Source organism: Leptinotarsa decemlineata, unplaced genomic scaffold (assembly GCF_025532065.1).
Source record: "Leptinotarsa decemlineata unplaced genomic scaffold, Ldec_3_MD MMD2_tig00000090_RagTag_RagTag, whole genome shotgun sequence".
In the NCBI taxonomy this organism is placed as follows: domain Eukaryota; kingdom Metazoa; phylum Arthropoda; class Insecta; order Coleoptera; family Chrysomelidae; genus Leptinotarsa; species Leptinotarsa decemlineata.
Genome location: NW_027412541.1, coordinates 4805596 through 4827586, shown reverse-complemented (window position 1 = coordinate 4827586; position 21991 = coordinate 4805596). Strand labels below are relative to the sequence as shown.

At 35.8% G+C, this 21991-nt stretch overlaps 1 protein-coding gene and 1 long non-coding RNA gene across 2 annotated transcripts in view; one reads left to right on the top strand and one right to left on the bottom strand.

Annotated features, from left to right (window-relative positions):
• The window catches only part of Cpr (Cytochrome P450 reductase), a 156013-nt gene extending 141570 nt beyond the window's left edge, over nucleotides 1-14443 (bottom strand). The window contains exon 1 of the mRNA XM_074172391.1: nucleotides 14302-14443. The gene's annotated coding sequence lies outside the window, so the exon portion shown is untranslated. The remainder of the gene's footprint in view (nucleotides 1-14301) is intronic.
• A 30-nt stretch (nucleotides 14444-14473) lies between these two features.
• Nucleotides 14474-20750, top strand: LOC111514211 (uncharacterized). The gene is made up of 2 exons (XR_002723329.2): nucleotides 14474-14580; nucleotides 19974-20750. It is a non-coding gene; the product is annotated as an uncharacterized lncRNA (long non-coding RNA).
• Nucleotides 20751-21991: the final 1241 nt, after the last annotated feature.

The window sequence follows — 21991 nt, the reverse complement described above, 5'->3', positions numbered from 1 at the left end:
TGTGGGATATTATTTTTTCATCGACACCACAGGTTATTTGACTGCTAGAATTGAAATGTGTGCTGAAAAATAACTGTCAACTTCACACCAGTATTCATTCAAAGGAAGCCAGGTGGTACGTGCAAAACTCACTCGCCGCTTTTTTTGGTTATATCTACCGAATATTTTCATTTCAATATCAGTTGGTTGCCTGTAACATAGGCAACCAACATTTATATGAATAGTTCACCGTTAATCGCTCAGAATGTAGTTTCGAAACCAACTTCGTTCAAAATCCTTATTGAAAGAAACTGGCATGCAGGGGTGTCACATTAGAGAACTGAATATCACCAAAAACCTTGTTATGATAATTGCCTAGCCCTAGAGTTAGCCAAAGATTTAACCTGAGTGAACTTTAATGATTACCACGAATGCTAGGTTTTATTATACAGTGCATTCCATTTAAAACGAGCCACTCTAAATATGATTATCAGGAAAAATAAAATAACAGGACAACAATAGTATGCAGGGGGACACATTTTGACATTTGATATTACTTACCCTATAGGACCCCCAGAACATGTCACCAATTTTTTTTATGGATATATTGTTCCACATTATCAAATGATCCATGATGAGCAGAGTTCAACAAAGTATAAAACATATGGTCTGAAGCTTATGGTTTGGGAGCTACAAACCAAACGAGCCACTCTGAATATCTTTTGAAACAATGACATGCAGAAAAAATGAAAAAACAGGTCAACAACGCTACAGGGGGCCACATTTTGAAATATTCGTTCTAGAGACAAATATGGAAGCAATAAATCAGAAAAAGAGATTTTCTATTAATTCCTGAATCAAAATCTGATGACTGGACAATGAGAAAAAAAAATTATAGTAAATGTTAAAAAACGTTTCGACCAACTTCCATACAATGGTACAAACGAGCTTCCATTGCCGCCCTCACATAGTTGAGAATCTCGAGAGTTATATTCTCTGCAAAGCCTCATGATATTTTCGTCTACTCTCATTGACTATAGTTATAGCAACTTTGATGAGATTCAGGTTTATCTGATCATGAGGCAGTTTGCTGCTCAGTGCCGTTCTGGTTGTCAAAGAAGCAAAACAAATGTAAATATGGAAGACTATTTAGCAGGTTCTATCAGAATTGTCTTCATACTGACTGGGAAATTATTCTATCACATAATGATCCTTTCCCTTTATGTCACAACATCTTAATAGATGTATTTGAGGCATCATTTCCTATACAAAAAATCAAAATTAAACAAAAAAAAACATGGTTGACAAAAGGTTTGAAAGTTTCTTCTATTAATATGCGGTCGATGCATTATATTCGGAAATTCACAAATAATCTTTATTATTTAAACTACTTTAATAATTACCGTTGAATTTATAGATTGACAATCAAGCGAGCAAAAAAAATATTTTACAGTAATAGACTCAGTGAGTCTCACAATAAGATGAAAGTCCTGGTCAATTATAAATGACTTAAGAAATTCAAAAATACAAAAATATAACATTACTCTAAGTCCTGATACTATAAATGACTTTTACTGTTCTATTGCAGAAAATACGAGTAAAAATATTGCTAACCCTTATGATCCATTAGTACATCTAGAAAATTTGGGTGTGGATGAGAAACTGTCTCTGTATGACACCAACATTAATGAATTAATTGAAATCATGATGGATATTAAAAAACAAAAACTGCAGGCTATGATGACATTTCGATCAAAATAATACAAAACCTTATTCCTAGTGCCCTAAATGTACTGGTCTCACTGATAAATTTTTTCTTTCAAACAGGCATACTCCCCTTTTTTCTGAAAACCTCTGTGGTTATTCCTCTGCATAAGGGAGGAGATTCTGATGATCCCTCTAATCTCCGCCCTATATCTCTCATACCAGCCATCGCAAAAATCATTAAAAATTAGGTAAAAAACGACTACTTGGATTCATAAATAAGCATAAAATCACTAGTGAAAATCAATTCGGCTTCCAGAATATTAAAAATACTCACGATGCTATTTTTTCATTTCTGAATAAAGTTTATTCTGAGATAAATGTCGGTGAAAAGACTGCCGCAGTCTTTTGTGACCTTTCGAAGGCATTCGACTGCGTTGATCACAAAATACTGCTGAGAAAGCTCCAATGTTATGGATGCAGAGGAGTAGGTAACACAAATGGTTCGATTCCTACTTAATGGGACGGACGCAAATGGTCAAAACATCTCAACTTTCAAAAAAAGGCAAATTAATTCTTGAGTGATTCAAACATGCAGTCCAACTTTATTCAAAAGTCTGTTAATTTTACAGAAAAGGGCAATACGGTATATAGAAACCTTAAACCAAGAGACTCCTGTAGAACCTTCTTCAAAAAACATAATATTCTAACGGTAACTGCATTATTTATACTGGAATCTGTGTGTTTAATAAATAAGCATAGGTATAATAAATTTTGCTGCATCCTCTTCCCATTACAACACCCGAAACTGCAGACACACTCTGAAACTCACTGTGCCAAATAAAAACATTACCAGAGACTCCATATTTTACAACGGTGGAAAAATGTACAATCATTTGCCTATGGACATAAGATCTGCCAATATAAATGACTTCCAATTCAGGAAGTTAGTCAAACAATTTCTATCTGATATACCGTATTATACTTTGGATGAATATTTTAACGATAGCTTTTAGCTGACTTACGCATATTTATTATCTTTGTTCATTAAGGAACTCTTAAGTTGTTACTTTTTATGTTTACTCTTTTATAAACTTGACTTTTACTCTTTTATATATACATAGCTTTTATATCCTCTATTTTAACATGGTTTGTACCCATGCACTATTTATATTTTTATTTTAATTTAAGTTGGTATGTATTGAATTTTTTAAGTATGTACTACACAAGCTTTGTCTACAAGACTATGTTTTATGATAATAAAGCATGATATTAAAGCATATCTCATGCACTTTAGACGACTCCATAGAAAGAAATCTACAGGAGTGAGATCCGGAGACCTTGGTGGTCATTCTGTAGGACCTCTTCTGCCAATCTAGCGACCAGGAAAATGATCACCCAAAAATTGTCGCACTGGAGCTGTATAATGAGGAGGTGCACCATCCTGCCGAAAAACTATTTTGTTTTCGAATAAATTTATATCCTCCTCATTGCCCTATTGATGCACGGTATTATTCGATTCTTTAACATATCCAAATATTTATCACTAGTCAAATTATCATGAATAAAAAAGGTCCTATGATGTGGTCACCTGAAATTCCTGCCCAAGCATTCAGTTTTTGAGGTCGTTGGGTATGAACTTGACGGTATAAATGAGTATTTCATATTCATAATAAATTTGAATTCAATGTATTTAGAAAACCGAGTGAAAGTGGCATTCAGATCACATGCCAGGTTATTCAATTTTTTTATAGCCAAAGATAAACTGGAGAAGATGGAGGAATCTGAAGTTAATAAGCTCAAGTGTCCGGAGTGTTATAGTGTTTATGTGGGACAATGGGGCCGAAATTTCTCAAAACGGTATGCTGAACATGAAAGGTACATCAGACTAGGTAAAAATGCAAATCTAAGAGTTGAAAACTCAATTATTTGGAATCCTTGGAATTTCATAAGCATAAATAAGCATTGCGGATGTAACCTACTGAATGACCAAATAGACTTGGCCTACTCGCTGGTTTTCAGTCGAGTTATGGACCAACCGTTATTACCTACAATGATGTATTTATAAGGGTTGACATTGTTGATTATTTCAATATATTGTATTCGTATGAAAATGTCCTTATAGGACAAAACTGCAGTAACGTTAGTTACAAATACAATTGATGAAAAAACATAGGAAGTTTAATTTCTCATTTTTCATGATGATCTCCTATTATGTAGTAACGGCTACTCCATCAAATCACTGTCAATATATTTATAGTTTTTTATTACGACGTATTAGAAACAAGAACAGACTGAATCTCTAAAGACTTTGATCGTAACACGTAAATGATGGACGAACGTACATAGACATAATTTTACATAAAAATGATCTAATAATGACTATGATAATAATTGTATGTAGATTGCATTGTATTGTTGGAGTTAAGGAAGCACGTACGTTTTTGAATAAATTTTCGCTTTTAGTTCAATCTAGAATATAGGAAAACACTAATACCTGAAGGATGTTTCAAAAGTTACATCGTAGTAGGCACTACCACTTGTTTTCTGAAATCATAAAAATTGATTCTAGTTTATGAATAAAATATCACATTCAATAAGTAGCTATGACTGATTCGAAATTATTGAAAAATTACTATTCAAGTTGTTCAACTTTTGATCATTATGATTGACCTATTTTACATTCAGTATACCTACAAAAAGTTTTATTATCGGCGAACATGAAATCAACAAATTCAATAATGGAAGGACCAAATTATAAACCTTCAAACAATTCTCCAATGAACCACTGCCCGTGACGGTATAATATTTTGTATCGTGGCTAGAACTTCGACCCAAGCACTAGGAGTAACTAATGGTATCACTCTGCTTGCTTCCTACAGCAGAGACCGTAGTATACTTCTTCCGGATGAAGTGTAACCCGTGGAGGTAAGAGTCTTCCTAAATGACGTATCAACCTAAGATGTGTGTATCCATGTCCAAAAGATGAGCCCAGCTCACTCAGTATCACCAACTGAACCTTCGAAATACCGGGCGACCACTTGTTGAAGTAAGCCTGGTCAGGGTAATGCGGGGTTCTGCCCTGATATAACTATTACCCCTAGTTACTCGTGGGAATCCCGTGGGTTGGGCTACCTATCGGGCGCGTCCCCAGGCGGCGGATGGAGGAACGGCCAGGGGACTGGAGGCCCTGTCCGGGAAGCCAATGTGACCTTACGGACGGGGTTGCCGGACTCCTGATCAGTGGTGGAAATAAGTAGGGTGAGGGGAACTAAAACTCCCCAGAAGCCTTTGAAAAACATGCCAACGTGAACCAGCCTACCCAAGCTAAAGTGTAAGGAATCGTGCCGAGAACTGAATGGCCGTAAGGTGATATGCGGTTACGAACGATCCCCTTGGGGAACTGGGCGAAACCTCATTGTAATCAGCCTACCTCTGGTAATGCGGGGCTCTGCCAGAGGTGACCAACTCTTCCCTTGCTAATCGTGAATGAAACAAAAACAGAAACAACAAAAACAAAAACCAATTCCGACAGAAATGTCCATCCCAAACTACCGCTTGGAATGAGGCTGGACATAGCAGATCGCCCCGTAATGTAATACAAAGGCCAAGGCGTGAGCGCATTTGCGGCGCCAAGGCTAAAAGGAGAAAGAGAGTGTAAGAGGCAGGAGTGGCAGCCACTATCAGTGCACCCTTCTCCTCCCCACTCCACCAAAGCAAGGCAAGCAGCAAGGGCACTTCCTGCGGCAGGTGCCAAGAGCTCCGCCTTGAATAAAGGCAAGGAACCGGCTGCCCCTGCAGCATTGCTCCCTCACTTGTGCACCTCCACGGAGGGAACCCCAAGAAGGTTTAAGAAGCCGCGCAGCGACAGTAATGTCGCTGCACCTTCCAAAACCTTCGCGGAGGCCACTGTAAGACACCTCAAGAATGCCAAAAAGAGTTGTGTGTTCGTCAAGTCTTGGCCTACACCTGCCAATATAAAGAAGATGTCTTCTAGTGACTTGTCCACCTTCCTGGAAAGAATAAGAAGGACGATGACCTAGGAGGACAACTCCTCGAGAGGGTGTACAATGGTCACATGTGGCCTAAGTGCTGTGGGTCTACACTCACTCCCCTACTCTACAGATACAGATACTCGTGGGACCCTTTATGGACCATGAAGTAACCAAAAAATCCGACCCTAAGTCTACAGAGGAAATGGACCTCGACTCAACGACCCCAGTCCTTCCTGTTGATTCAAGAGCTTCTTAGTTTTCCAATTTTTGATCCCAGGTCGATTGTGCAGCCCAGAAGCGACTTATTGCCCTCTCAAAAGCAGTATATCTTATCATATCTGCAACTGGAGAGCAGGTCAGTAGACGTTTACGCTCAAACGATTAGTTACCCAAACCAGAGGCAAAAAAGTCTTGTTTGAAAGAATCTAATGTATCTTCAGATTTAAGTGGCGTACCGACTCTCGACTCAAAGGTAGTGAGGTTGAACTATTCGATCAGATACTTTTCTCACAAAAATTATCTAGTTAAAGGTGAATTCAGTCTGCCACGTGCTGAATGGCTGAGGAACTGCAAATAAAAGTTATCCTTAAGTTGCTCAAGAAGCTTTCAACAGTGCACGCAATGGCAGTGACTTTAGGTAGGAATCACACTTTAAAAGGTAAGACCTCGTTAATCGTTAGCTCGCACAAGTTCCGACTTTTGAGGGTTTGGTTCGTAGGGGTGCGATAGCTGGTTAACGGAAAAACATATTTCAATTGTCGATGCCGTAAATACCCAACCATTGGGTATCATTGATTCCCCTTGACAAAATTCCGGATCTGTTCTTGCTCTTATAGTATTTCTAAATGCGGGTATGTAAACCCATAATTGATTTCTCAGTATAACTTTCCTAACTTATTCATCATACAGGTGAAGTTGTTGTAATTGGTAGGTTTATCAAATTGATATAATAAAAGTATAATTAGTACAATAACTGAACCTACATTATTTTTTCCTAGTTTTCGACAGTTTTTGGATTGTATTGAAGTGAATGTATACCGATTATATTAATTTTTGTTATAAGGAAACAAGTATAGCTGAGGCACCAGTCAATCTAATAATAACACTGATGATCTTCAAACAAGACTCAATCTCTGACGGAAACAAGAAACTCTTTCGAAGGTTCGAAATAGATGAACATTTCAATCTACCACTATTACACTATTCCACTATTACAATATTCATGCAGTCATTGTTCACAGTGGTTCTGGCGTTGAATTTGGTCATTATTACGCCTTGGTCAAAGACGAAACCGACTGGTTTAAGTTTGACGATAGTCATGTCTCGAAGTGTTCTGGCGATGTATTGAATCTATTGGAACCTTTGGAAACACCCTACATTTTATTTTATGAGAGAGAGGACATTGGCAGATCAAGATCTTCAGACGATGTGGTGCTGCAGGTTTTTCCGGGTTTTCATGCAGCTGAAGTCGCCCCGGAGCGCCAATTAATTTTTATTGTTGTTTTTATTTTTATCGTTTTACAATAAAATTTTTGTTTGAATATTATGACACTTGTCGAAATTCTGTCGAAAAAGCTGTTTCGGTCCTGACATTTAGTGCGATAAGTGTTCATACTATTTTAGCTACAATTTAAAGCAGATATCGTCTTTAAATTTTCAATTGTGAGCATCGTTACACTCTCTTAGTTCGATTCCAATCGGAGTGAAATCGGAAAGTATTTTTCCGGCACATTTTTTCGATAATTTTGATACTATTAGAAATATCGCGAAAATCTAACTTATTTTTCAAAAAGTTCAGAAACTCCTTGAAAAATAAAAAATGATCAAGGGAGCAATTTCATTTATCCAAAAAAGTTCTACGAAAAACATCTTTACATTTTTCCTAAATGTGAAACTTCTTGAATAATATGATAGTTTGTGGTTTTTAGTAGACGATATAGAAACAATATTTTTGTTTCCATCGAATAAATGAACAAACTACTTCATTAATCTTTCCGGAGTCAATATACCTAGTTGACAAAATATTCCAGAAAAAAAAATTATTCATCGCAATAAATTAAAAGATATTGACAAATAATTATGATTTTTTTTTCTAAAAATGCTTTGGTATCATTACTTTACCATTAATTTTTAATATAAATACATAATATGCCCGAAAAAACACTATCACTCACTACGTAGTACGTACCACACTGTATCCTGCATCAACAAAACTCAAATGCACCGCCCATGAACAAATAACGAATAAACCATCAACCCGAAATAATAAATGCCATACGCTGGAAGGGGGCCAAGCCTCCGACCGCTTTAAAAAAACAGGCTCCACGAGACCGATCCAACCAGAGACATACGTCCCGATTTGTAATTTCAGTTGCAGAAATTATAGGGTTAGAGGAGGCTAGCCTCCAGTTCGTTTCCGTTAGTGTACGATTGCGTTTGTTTTTGATTTAATTATTTGGACCGGATGCCGTGACGGACTGGGACTGTCGGTAAATCGTTTCAGTGTTTCTTGATAATATTTATTTGTTATTTGTGTATAAAACAGGCAGAATTGTATTAAAGCAATGCTTTTTGGTAATATTTTTAATGTGTTTTTAAAGTGTTTTCTTTCAATTTCAAGGTGTTTTCGTGTTTTCAGGTTTTCACTTTTCCGTAAGTTTTTTTTTTCATTTATTATGGATAAGTTGGACGAAATTAAAAAATCTGACGATATAGTCGATTGCTGGCTGACAAATAGTCAGCCTCTGGGAAGGCCTCAACCAAATCTGTTTTCAATTAAAGTGTCAGATAATCGACAAAATCGAATATTTAACATTAGTTGGTACGATAAATGCGATTGGTTAACCGGCTCCATCAAACGAGAAAAACTTTTTTGTTGGCCCTGTGTTTTATTTTCCGTACAAACCGAATACTAAACGTGGTCTAAAATAGGATACTCCGATTTAAACAATTTACCTCGTTCTATAGAAAGACATTTTAAATCTAAGGAGCATATATTTTCGTCTTGTAAATTAAAATTGTTTAGCAAACAAAATAGAGCAACAGCTTTGAATACAGCTCTAAAAGAGGCCATAATTTCTTTTAATAATCAGGTTAGAGAAAATCGCTCGAATTTAAAAAGACTTAATGATATTACGATTTATTTGGGTTCCCAAGAATTAGCTTTTCGCGGACACGATGAAATCGAAGATTCGATTAATCGCGACAATTAGGTACTTCACAATTTGGCTCTTTTTTTTTAAACGGAAACGTTTTATCGAGCACCTCAAAAACCATCCAAAATGAGCTCATAGACAGTGTGGCATATATTATTAAGGAAAATATAAGCAAGGAGATTGAAAATGTTTCTTTTTTTGCATGGGAAATTGACGAAACTAACGATATTACCTGTACATCACAACTTTCAATCGTTTTTAGATATGTCAAAGATGGTAATGCGGTAGAACGTTTTATGGGTTTTCATGATGTTTCAACTGGGCGCACAGCTGACGATTTGTTTAATTTTTTAATTCGTACGTGTGACACCTATACTTTTAGGCGAAAGTTAATTGCGCAAACCTATGATGGGGCTGCGGTCATGGCCGGCCATTTAAATGGTTTACAAACTAAAATAAAGTCCATAACTCCTCATGCATTATTTTCGCATTGTCATGCCCATGCCCTAACTTTAGTATTAAGCAAAACGTGCAACAACATAAAAAATTTCGCGCCTCCGGCGGGCTTTTCTGTGTGTATATAAATTTTATGACTTTAGCCTTCCGTGTTCTCCAAGTCACGAGCCGTCACTGTCCAAGTGACGAAGTTTTTTTTTTCTCTTTTGGAAAAAGAAATGACTGATAACAGGATACAGCCTCATAGAATTTACAATATGTACGTAAATATGTATGTACTCAAAACTGTTCAAAACCCTCCAACAATTTTTGCATCGAGAGGAAAAAAATTGGAGATGTCACAGGTAGGTACTGAACGTTGTGAAGATTTCACAGTTTTTCCTTGTGATAATGCCATCGGGAGTTTTATTCCGCCTGCATTAGTTTTTCCCGAGAAAAAATCACAAGGTCGAATACTTTGATGGTGCTCCTCCAGGCACTTTAGAGCTGTTCTATATCAGCACTAGGTATATGATCGGTTACTTATTTATTTGAGTAGATGCGCCATTTTGTAACTTTCGTGGATGCTTCTGCAACAAATAAGTCATTTCTGATCCTTAATGATCAATTCCGCCACGAAATTATAGAAACACTGGAATTTGCCAAGGCCAACGACGAGATAGTGCCCTGTTTTTCTCCTTACTGCATTCACCGAATGTATATCTTTTTTTATCCACTATGACCGCGAAATGGATAAAAACATCCTACCAAAAATGTAGGACCAGAAGAGATGTATTTACCTAGCTGAGTTACTGTAAATAAATTGAATAACGACGACGGGCTAGTTGCCAGTAGTTCATCTCATCCCCAGGTAAATCACGAAATGTCCGTTTCTTCAGAAGATACTAATGCTGAAGAACAATTGACGGAAATTGCGGCTGTCAACTCACACAAGCAAATAGATTTACAACCAGGTTCCACTTCTAGAGAAGTTGAAACTCGTTACTCACCTTCTAATAATGCCGACGACAAAAATTTGAGAAAAGATACCACTCCTCATTGTCAGATTGAAGATACTCCATTATTCCTCAAAATTTTGGCAGCAAACCTTGTTAAGCATTCATTGCAAGATCATGATGTATTATTTCATCTCTGCTGGGGCCGATGCTCCTGGTGTCTGATTCTAAAAACCTACCAATGCCAAAGGACAGATAGATATGGCCATTGCTCCAAAAAATAACTATCGAAGAGAAGATAGGCGACATTAACTTTTGCAAACGAAAATATTTTCTACAAAAAAGTACGTACTTAAAAAAATTTTCCCTTATTCAAAATCTCTACTTCTATTGGAAAATCAAAAGTAAAAAGAAACAGAAAAAGAAAATTGCAAATCCCTCAGAAAACAAAAGCCAACAAAACGTGTTATTTTTGAAAACGATGACGTTAGGTCTAAGACGGCGCCCAGAAATTATAAAGTCGTGCAAAGTAAAAGCAAACGAAACCTGTTATCTTAGATGACGATATTGATCTCGACAAAAATGACGTGGATCCTGAGCCAACCTCCTCTATGAAATTCAGATGTACGTAAGGTCGAAAGCAGATGAAGCAGACATGTCCAAATTGACAAATTTGGACAATAACGAGCATCTCGACGATCCTTACGCTAATTAAGATGCGTAAGAAGATGATCCAGCTTGCATTTACGACAATGAACTATTTAACCGATCTAGACCAAACGAACATTGGGTGAAGTGTCATCTGTGTTCTAGCTGATGTCATAGTCTATATGAAGACTCGCCCGCAAGGAAGAAACAATTCATTTTCGAATTATGCTTGTAAAATTATTATTGTATAGGACGTAGTCACTATGTCATCTCACACTATAAATTTGTATCACACAAGATGACCAAAATACTGAAACTATTATAATTTTGGTTATTACGATACGTTCAAGAATATACGACATATGCTTCTGATCTCACATGACTTCATATATTTCAAATATTGGCCTTGAAAGAAAAAGTATGTCTTCTGAAGCACAATTCCTCTAACACGGAAATAGCGGGTAAGATAAAAAATTGATAAATATAACGGAATTGATCAAGTTGCAATATATAAGATTTGAATTTATTAGTTCATTAGTTTAATAAACAACCATTGAGGACACCATAATCCTGGCAAATTGAGTTTGTTAGACAATTTTTCAGTAGTTTAATCGAATATGAAATTATTTTCTTTGCTGGATGGAAACTAATAACTCTTACTCTAAACTTGAATATGATTAGTTTTATACTACTTGTGAAAAAGCACTCAGTATCATCGATTTAGGTTATGTGGGCAAGTTGGAAAATAACAAAGGCTGGTAAGGCGGAAAGGTTTCCATCCTACCCGCGTAGCTGCCGATTAGTGTAAATGGTCAATAAAAACAAAGTCAAAAAGATACAAATACTTAGTAGTTGTGGGGACCATTAAAGGAATCAACTATTCCACCAAGGAAAAACTCGGTTGGTATTTCAAATGAGAGGGGAATAGATAATCCCTATTTGCTCCTACATATATTTTACCTGTTACTAGGATAAAACGGAAAACAGACACTGAAATCATAAATAAAAAAATCATAATTTCTAAGCTTCCATTTCGAAAAATTAAATTCCATGCCTTTTCTGTCAAGAATCATTTATTATACTTATTCAGTCTATTCAATACTTATTCAATTAAATCGAAATATGGATCACTTCAATCAGTGCTCTTCTACCAACTTAACACACTTAACACACTAATTCCGTTAGCATAAAAATTGTGTGCTCGGGATTCGATGAAGTTGATGAATGCCGTTTTTGCCTGGTCCTGAATGACGGAAGTTCTACCGGTGACAAAGTTATCGAAGTGCTTGAAAACATGGTAGTCGGTTTGCGAGAGGTCTGGGGAGTACGGTAGGTGAGACAGAACTTCGCCGTTGAATTCGTTTAACTTTCGAACGGTGATTTACGAAACGTCCGTACGGGCGTTGTCGTGGAGCAGGGTCGTACCTTTTCTGTTGACCAGTGCCAGCGGCTGCTGACGCAATTTTTGATACATTTCGTCGATTTCCTCACAGTAGAACTCTGTTGTGATGGCTTGGGCCTGGTGCAGAAGTTATCGTGAATCACACCAGCTGCTGACACTATACAGTAACCATGGTCCTTTTTTGTTGGGTTTTCGCCTTTTGGAAGTGCCTGGGTGGCTCATCGGTGTCCAACCACTATCCTGAACGACTTCTGTTGTAGATGATCCACTTTTCATCACAGGTGACGATCCGAACATAAAAAGATCGGTTTGGTTGCGCAAAAACAAAGAAGAACAGACCTTGAAGGTGACGATTTTTTTCGATCGTTCAAATCTTGAGACACCCACTTTTCGAACCTTTTGATCGGTCCAATACGTTTTAAACCTCAAATCCTGAATTTGTAGAGAAAATTTGGACCAAAATGGATTAACGACACAATATAGTAATAAATATTTATTGAGATAAGGAGCTGTTTGAAATATGTTTTTCCGTTAATCAGCTGTCGCCCCCATACGAACGACAACTCTCAGAAGTTGAGAAACTTGTGCGAACTAAGGACTAACGAGGTCTTACTTTTTAACGTGTGATTTCTAACACGGTTGCAGAATTATCCCCGCTGCAACCAGATAAATTATCTCTAAAAAAATATCTGGTCGAGGCGGGAATCGAACCCACGGTCTTCCGATCGTGAGTCGGGCGCACTACCACCGCGACCAATTCCACTTCAAAAACACATGATATCAAAATGGACTGAACTCTCGAAACATCTAATAGTAACTCAAAAAGTACGGAGTTATGGATTTAGTGCAATATGTGCCAAAATTGGGCAATCATAATCTTCACTGCATTGATTACAGGAGCACCGCATTCTAAGAAAGATGAGGGCACATGATGAGGGCAAGATGGAAAAAAAGAGATCGTTAACAGACGACAAAAAATCTTCAATGTTTTTAGGAATGAAGTAATAACTATTTATGATTTACAAAAAATATATATATTTTGTATTAAATTTGATAAACCGTTCATGTTTCAATGTATTAGTAGGTACAATTTTCATCTAATTCAGATCACTAACGTTTCCATCTTGCCCTCCTCTCCCTTAGTCACAGTATTGGTACACAATTAGGAATCACACGTTAGGAATCACACGTTAGGAATCACACGTTAAAAGGTAAGACCTCGTTAGTCCTTAGCTCGCACAAGTTTCTCAACTTCTGAGAGTTGTCGTTCGTATGGGGGCGACAGCTGATTAACGGAAAAACATATTTTAAACAGAAACAGAATTGTGGTTTAAACAATATTTTTCGCGAAATCGAGTTGGAACTATCATGCGGTCTACGTACGGTCTTAGTAAGTACCTATTCACATAATTGGTTTCCAGTGATAGTTTGAAAACAGTTTGAAAAACAAAACCGCTAACATTCTCAATTGGTCTACATTTGATTGTAGTATTTATACATGTGAAATCACCTGTTTCGGGACTTCTCTGCTTTTCAAATTGTATACGCGATCTTCAACTTCTACGTACCTAGTTACTTGTTTTTATTCTACTATATAGAATGACTATAGTAAATAGTTATTTTTTCATTTTCTCTAAAGAAAAATTAGCACATTATCCACAACAATAATTTATAAGAGCCAAAATAATTGAAAAATAAAAAATGGTTGCGTAGAATGAATTGTTGAATTTTTTGCACAAAAATATTTAACTAGAGGGACAATTGTTCCAAAAATTGAATAATTTTATCGTTTTCTTTTTTGGTTTAGTACAAATGATTCCGCACTTGATTTATTCTTATTAATAAAAATTCGTTTGATAATCTCATAGTAACCATCGACCTTGGAATTACTTTAATTCGCAAATCGCAGTAGGTACCAAAGTTCACAAGAGCAAAATAATTGATAAAAACGACTAGGTGTGTACGGCACTGTTTCCTATCTCTAAGCAACCACTCTTCAAAATACTTTGAACACTAGGTGTACTTACCACCAATAGTTTTTCAGAGGAAGAAGGAATATAAGTATCGACGAGAAAAGCACCCCGTGTGAATCAATCAGCTGCGCAACGGTTGAATTCCACGAATTTGAAGGTTATATGGTCCGCGGGTTACTAAACATTTATGACCGTGCCGATAAGACGAATGATAAATGATATATATGACGCCTATAAAAACTTGGTACCCATCGAATAATGAATCTAATCAGTTCGTTGTTCTCCATACCTAGGGATCAGCGTAATCATCAATAAACTTATCATATAAACAAGGTTAGTTGATTACATATTCGGTAGTGGCTGTTATCCCGGTTCCCGGTCACACTCGTTGCAAACTGAGTATTTGTGCATAATAGATGTGTGCATTCAAGTGCATGAATCACTAAAATATTGTCGCAACGAGTGACTCACCTATGTGGAATTATCAAGTGACAACATAATTCCAAAAATAAGGGCAACAGCCTACTGTAAAATTTCGAAAACACTAAGGAGGATGGCTATAGCTACATGTGTAACTTGGGAGACCGGGAAGTCATATACATGTGAAGATTATTGAGTGCCTTAATATAAATCCAAGAACAAGTTTCTTCGAACAATAATGTAATAAATGACCGTCGGGTCTGAATTGGCGATCCCTATATAAGTACTGCTAATGAATATATAATAATCATTTCAGTTTACTCGCACCAGAAAAATTCACCCTCCTGTATATGGGATCGTTCAGCCAAAGGTATTTATTTTCTTAATTTAGTTTGGTAGCGTGAGAGTTGCTGCCACCAGATCAGAAAAAGTTTGAAATCCGTCCTGATCACACGGATTGAGAATTAGTAGGCAACTTGGTCAATAGCTGAATTTTTCCTACCTTCTAAACTTCGTGGAGAAATAACTTGGTTATGCCACCAATTATATCCTCAGAGACTGGATTCGGCCACGTCTTAAATGCGTGGTCTTTTAGGGGTTTGAGGGAATGAAATAATATTAGCAGAGTTTTCACAAACCAACTTTATTGATGAGTAAAGTTGGCAGAATAATGGGATTAACAATAAAAAAATTAAATGAACAAAAATTAATACTGAACGTTATTTACACTATATAAAAGCAAAAGAAATATATAATTATAACATGAGCAAACTATGGATAAACTACTAAAACAAAATGACAGGAGTATTCCTTTGAAAATTGAGTAACTTCACTCAGGGCATAGATATGCCTTGCCTGAATTCTACTAGCTATGCTATAAAACCCACTAAAATACAACTCTGAGAAACTATCAAGATACCCACATAATCGCTCCTCTCTGTATAACGTAGGAAATTACTATGATCTATAATAACCTAATGAAATGAAAAGGGAACCCGATTCGTAGCTATATTATTATGGAAAATGTTCACTAATACCCTAGGTGCCAAGTCGAAAATATAATCCACATACGCATGCAATAACATCTACACTATATATCAGAATTGTTTAAAATACGCTCACCAAAATTATCGTAGACGGACTCCCCTGAAAACTCCAACAAAAGCCACTATTTCCCCAAAAACTCTTACCAGGAACTCGGAAAAATCTCTAAATCACTAAATTGAATAAACCCGCGAATACTTCCAAAACCCAATTAGTATCACTGCTCTAAAGAGTGACTTGAAATATCTCACTATTTCAATTCACTCAAAATTTCCTCTAGAATTTCCAGCTACTGTAGGAAATTTAACTGAATTCACCAAATCTTCGCGCACCACTGCCTTTACCACAAATCAACTAAACCTCGATTATTTATCAATTCCAAAACACCTCGCAAAACGGTGACCTGAACTACCTCGTATTTCAGTACATCCAGAAGTCACTCAGAACTTCGTAGGAAGGCCAACCGACCTACTTCTGAGTTCGTACGCTCCTAACTTTTTATCTCAAGTCAGCAAGCCAAATAAAACGCGAATAACTCCCAAATATCGAGATCACTTCTCGAAACCGTATTTCACTCTATTCGAGTATTTCCCAAAACTCTGGAGGAAATTCAACCGGCCTATTTCTGACTTCGTACGCTCCTAACATTTTACTCCAAGTCAGCTAGTCAAATAAACCGCGAATGTTCATCGCACTACTGAAATCCCGTCGCGACCCAGTATCTTAAAACCCCTAGCACCTGAGTCCCTTCAATAGCTTTCCCAGCAACCTCCCCAAAGTGGCGAACTGCCCCGGGCAAGAGCCCCTAAACGACCCTGGGGTCCGCGCACGATTGACTTAATTCTCTCTCAAATATTTCTACCTTAACTCTATTAGGGGATGTAATTCAAATAATCTCATAAAAATTCCCACCAATCAGAAATTCTGAAATTAGTTACGGAACTGGTACTCTTAACGTCCTCTACATGTCCAGCGGATAAGTCCGCAAGAATTACCGTCTAGTTCCTGACATTTCTAATGTCGTGAGTCTGCTACTGATATATAGATGTCACTGCATGGGTCATTTTGATATTTTTGCTGTTTTGAATAGTGGTAGGTAGACTATTCCAAACATTAATTTTATCATGTCGTTAAAATTAAGGCTGACACTCTAACCCCTCGGAACATAAATTTTGATATTTATTATACGTTTAATTGCTTTTTGGACTTTTATTTTAAATGGGGTATACAGAATGGATAACATATTTTCGACCCTTAACGAAAGATAATGAAATGAATTATGAGATTGAATGTTTCAAAATTTCGAATTTCTCAGCATCAAGCAGTTAATTTTAATGACTTTTCCTTTAAATGGCTTGGCTCTGTTGGCATTAAGGTTATTTCTGAAAGATGATAAGGTTCCCTTTTTATACGAAAACACATGTGTTTTTGTATCTAAAATTCACGAAAAATATAATATATCCAACTTATTACAATACTCCCCCTTTTAAAAAAAATTTGGCTTAATTGCCATAATTTTTCTCGCTTCATGTTTACTGACAAATACAACAACGCCACCTCATGTCGAATTCAAATATGAAAACAGAATAAGTATCACCTCAAGTTACGCGACTTTCAGTGGGTTGTCCAGCATGCTATGATTAGGGGTTCCCTAACGAAATATTCCAAATTTTACAAAAAAAAAGTCATTGAAATAGGAGTGATCGTATCTCCTTGTATACTATAGTTCGCGTTATCACATCACAACAGAGGCCATATTCACTCACGATTCACTGTAGTCTTTTACGCCTTATTGAATTTCCATCTCAATAATTTCCATATGATATGCTACTCTTTGTAACTTCACTGAAATCTATAGTTATATTCTCATTTCCATATAAAGATGATTGTTCAATGTATAAATTCAATAAAAGAAAGCTGTCATTTCACAAACGACAGTCATAATCGATCAAGGTAACTTCTACAAAAAAAGGTTGATTCATTTTTTTTTCATCTTTCATTTTCAAGTCTAGAAAGTATTTTCACATTTTTTCAAAAAAACCTATTACATCTATTTATAGTTTATAGTCTGGAATAACAAAGAGTTCTTTCAACATTATTTTCTGCATCCCCAATAATTATATTCATATGACGGTTATATATAGAGACTAAGTATGTTAAATCAAATTGTCCATTATCGAGAACTACTGAAAGATACAAAAAATCGACCTAATGACTCACGATAATCCAAAATCTGTTTTGGCTGTATCTTCTTTATCAACAAAAAAATTCAAAATCTGATTAGTTTGTCTCGCAAACTTTCAATTATCTACCTATCAGATTTTTAACTGAGAACTTATATTCCCTGATAGTTTTTTGATAGACATTCTTCATATCATACTTAACGTTATTTGTGACAGTTCCAATTCAGTTTAATTTTTGTTCGGTCACAAAAATGGTTCGAATGTTTCTTTGGCCCCTAGAGCTGGTTCTCAAAAAGTGCAGCGTGTGTCCTCTTTTTCCTGTGAAGCTTTTCCATGTCGCATATAGATAAAGTACGCGCCAACTAAGATGAGCCAGCGCAGAAACATAAAATCGTTCTGTGTTAAAAGACTCCCCCCACTTGTCATATTTCGCTAATGTACTATTGACATCAGTTTGTGTGACCAATAGCTATCTTTTGGACGGGTACAATTTGGTTTTAAATGCAAATCAAAATTTCATCTATGTTGGCGCGTACTATATACCTGATTTTATTTCTACAGTTTTCAGTACTGGTTTCTGGAATATGTAACTTTCAACAGAATAATCGTATGAACTTGAATTTTAAACTGCTAACAAGACGTTTTTAGAAAATCCAGAAACTATATAAACAAACAAAAGTACCTACATGATGAAAATGTTATTCAATATAACCCCAATTTAATGAAATAATTAATAGTTCAAAGAACTAAAAAAACACGCTTAATAGCAACACAAAATAATTGTGTCCAATATCGATAATAATAATGGCTTTATGTAACTAATGACTTTAATTTTGTTGTAAAAAAGCTTGGTGTGCTAAATATCCATTGTGATAAACACTTGGTTAGCCAGATTGCATCCCACGCTTTTTTAAAACAAAATTATTTTTTTCATAAATAGATTTAGGTATTCTGATTTCAGACTTATTAAAAGTCATTACTTACATCAAGCCATAGGACTTATCAATGTTGAACACGATCTTAAATTAGTTTCGAATCATTTTTTAGTTTGTGTTGCTATTAAAGCGTGTATTTTTAATTTTGTGAACTATTTTATCTATTTTCCACTTTTTAGTTTGGCTTGCTATTTCAAGCCCATTTGTTGTATATAAAAAATATATACGCATGCACAGATAGTGTGGTTGTCTCACTTGCTCTCACACAGAGACTGTGTGAGGAAATTACTTAATCCTGGCTATCCTGATCAGGATAATGAGATAAACTTATGAAATAATTGTATTAACACCGATTCTTGATAAGTGTACAAAGTTTAAAATACATCTGTCCGTTTAAAGTTAGTCAAAATCGAGTCCAAAGGAGTCGGTTACAAACAAACAGACAAGTGAAGCTAATAGAAGCGCGTTAATAAGAGAATGATTTATCCTTCAGTTCTTCTAAACAGTCAGTCCATTTTTTGTTTAACGGTTTTATTTAACTTACCCTGTTTGTTTATTTGGGTTAAATTTGGTCATTGAAGTTTGATTCCCTTCCTGTTGACAGATTGATCTGAAATTGGGTACACATTGTCATTGTTGTGCGTGTGTTTTTGAAAATGGATATAAAAAAGTTTTTTGAACTTAAGTAACCAAATATAGTTACCTATTAACAAACATGTATTTAATAACAGCTAAGAAATGATTTGCAAATGTAGAGTGAGGGACAACATGAGTCCCTGCTGGGCTAGCCGTAGTGCGTACACGCTAAGCAACCCAATAAATGTGCTTTTGTTTTTGTCGTATCCACGTTTAGGTATTGTTCCTGTCCGCGTGATAGTGAGAGTTAGTCCGCGCCATGAAAAAAGTCCGAAAAACCTGGCGTAGTGTTTCTACTGGTACTACTTTAGTTCATATTAAAGCTGCGGGACTTCTTTTTCGGCACGGTCTCAAAGTAGGAGTGAACGGCGGCACACATATGCTAGTTACATAATATGCTAGTTATTAGATATATTAAATGAGTACATTTCATTTCTCATTATTTGATGAACCCAATTTTATTTCAGATTCATTTAGATATTTAATAGCATAGGTATTTTTGTTTCAGGAACTTTGAAAAGAAAAAAAACAAGAAAGTATTAGTGAAAATGATGAAAAAAAAGACCGAAAGAAACTTATCACAGAATTCACTGGCCCAAGCTGATTCCTCTAAAGTCGAAAATATACTTAAAGATAAAGATGTTTGTGATAACGATCTCGGCAAATGGGTAGGGCGAACTTCTTTAATGACAATTCAAAAATTAGATATGCTCAAACGTGGTTGGGTACCTCCTGAAAGTTACGACTTTGCCAAAGATGCCGTAGTCGCTAATCTCAAGCGTAAATTCAATCATAGTTGGGTGCAAACTTATTCGCCCTGGCTGCGCCTAAAGATACACTGTGTTTATATTTTTCACCCAAAGTTGTAGCTGGTGGTTTATTTGTAACTCAATCGCTTTGCCGCTTTAAAAATATTCATGAATACTTCGTTAAGCATGTCTCATCACAATATCATAAATTCGAAGTCGACGAAGAGATTTTTTTTCGGAACAAATGCCTGTGGTTGTAATGATGAAAACGGCTGATCAGCCAAAAATTGAGAAAAATAAAAACATAGTGCCCTCTATAATTTCTACAGTTATTTTTTGTGGCACTCATGACTTACCTTTGAGGGGTAAAGAGAATCATGAAGGTATTCTTGAAGACCTTTTAAATCTGAGCATTGAATTGATTTGAAACAACATTTAGAACATGGGGAAAAATACATCCCCACAGATTCAAAACGAAATTGTTGATTTATGCGGCTTGGTTGTAAATTATTATATTATACAGGTTGCAAAGAAAACTTGTCCTTATTTATAGTGTCATGGCAGAAGAGTCATGTGACATACTTGAAAAGGAGCAGCTTTCCATTGGAATCCGTTTTTATAACGAAAGTAAAAATATGATATGTAAAAAGTTTCTAGGATTCGTAGAATTGATTAATAGATGCCAATAATATAGCGTCAGAAATTGAACACCCATCGTAGCATTGGCTACGCTACGCTGAAAGTATTGGTGGCGTTCAAGAAAAAACAAAAAACTGAGGGAGAAATATAAAAAAGACTTACCACAATCGGTACGTTGAAAGATAAAATCAGTTTTTTCCGAAATTTTTCTTTGAAAATAAAATATGTTCCTAACATTATGGCCTTATGTGAGACACCCTGATCGCAAAAATATAACAGGGTTGCCTTTCTCAACAAACATTTTGAGGAAATCATTAATGGACCGGCAAAGATATCTACAGATATCTGCTGCAAGAAAAATTGTTTTTCAGTAACATTGTGTTGCTACTTAATCAGTATTCATTATATGTGTTAAGACAAATATTCAGCTATATTGGAACCTGTTGCCAATGAATGAATGAAAGAAAGTTTTTGGCTTTCTACTACTCCATCTTGATACAAAAATAAGGGATGAGGGAATCTTCCAATGATAGGAAGGAAGTAATCAACACACTGAATTATACAGAAGATACTTTTCTCTACTCAGTTTGTATTTCAAACATTTGTTGTGGAATAAAAATCAGATATCATTCACATGAGTTCTACTTTGAATGAATGGTAATAAATCGCACTCACATGAATGATATCTGATTTTTATTCCACAACGAATGTATGAAATACAAATTGAGTAGAGAAAAGTATCTTCTATATAATTCAGTGTTCATATAGAAGTATTTGTTTCGAAAGTTTTTTTTTTTCGTGTAATTCAATGTTTATATGAAAGAAGCTGTTTCAGGAGGACCTTCTTTCAGTTCGTGTCTGAAAGTTACTTCTTTGCATGATCTACACATCCATGTATGGAGTTACTTATTTTCAAATTGATTACTTCCTTCCTATCATTGGAAGATTCCCTCATCCCTTATTTTTGTATCAAGATGGAGTAGTAGAAAGCCAAAAACTTTCTTTCCCAAAAATTAATCACTCCTGAAAATATAACCCCTTCAATTCAAATATTTTATTTGTACATTTATTTGTACATTTGTACAAATTATTTCTACATATTATTGAAGACCATCGCAGTAAGGCAAACAAAAAAAAT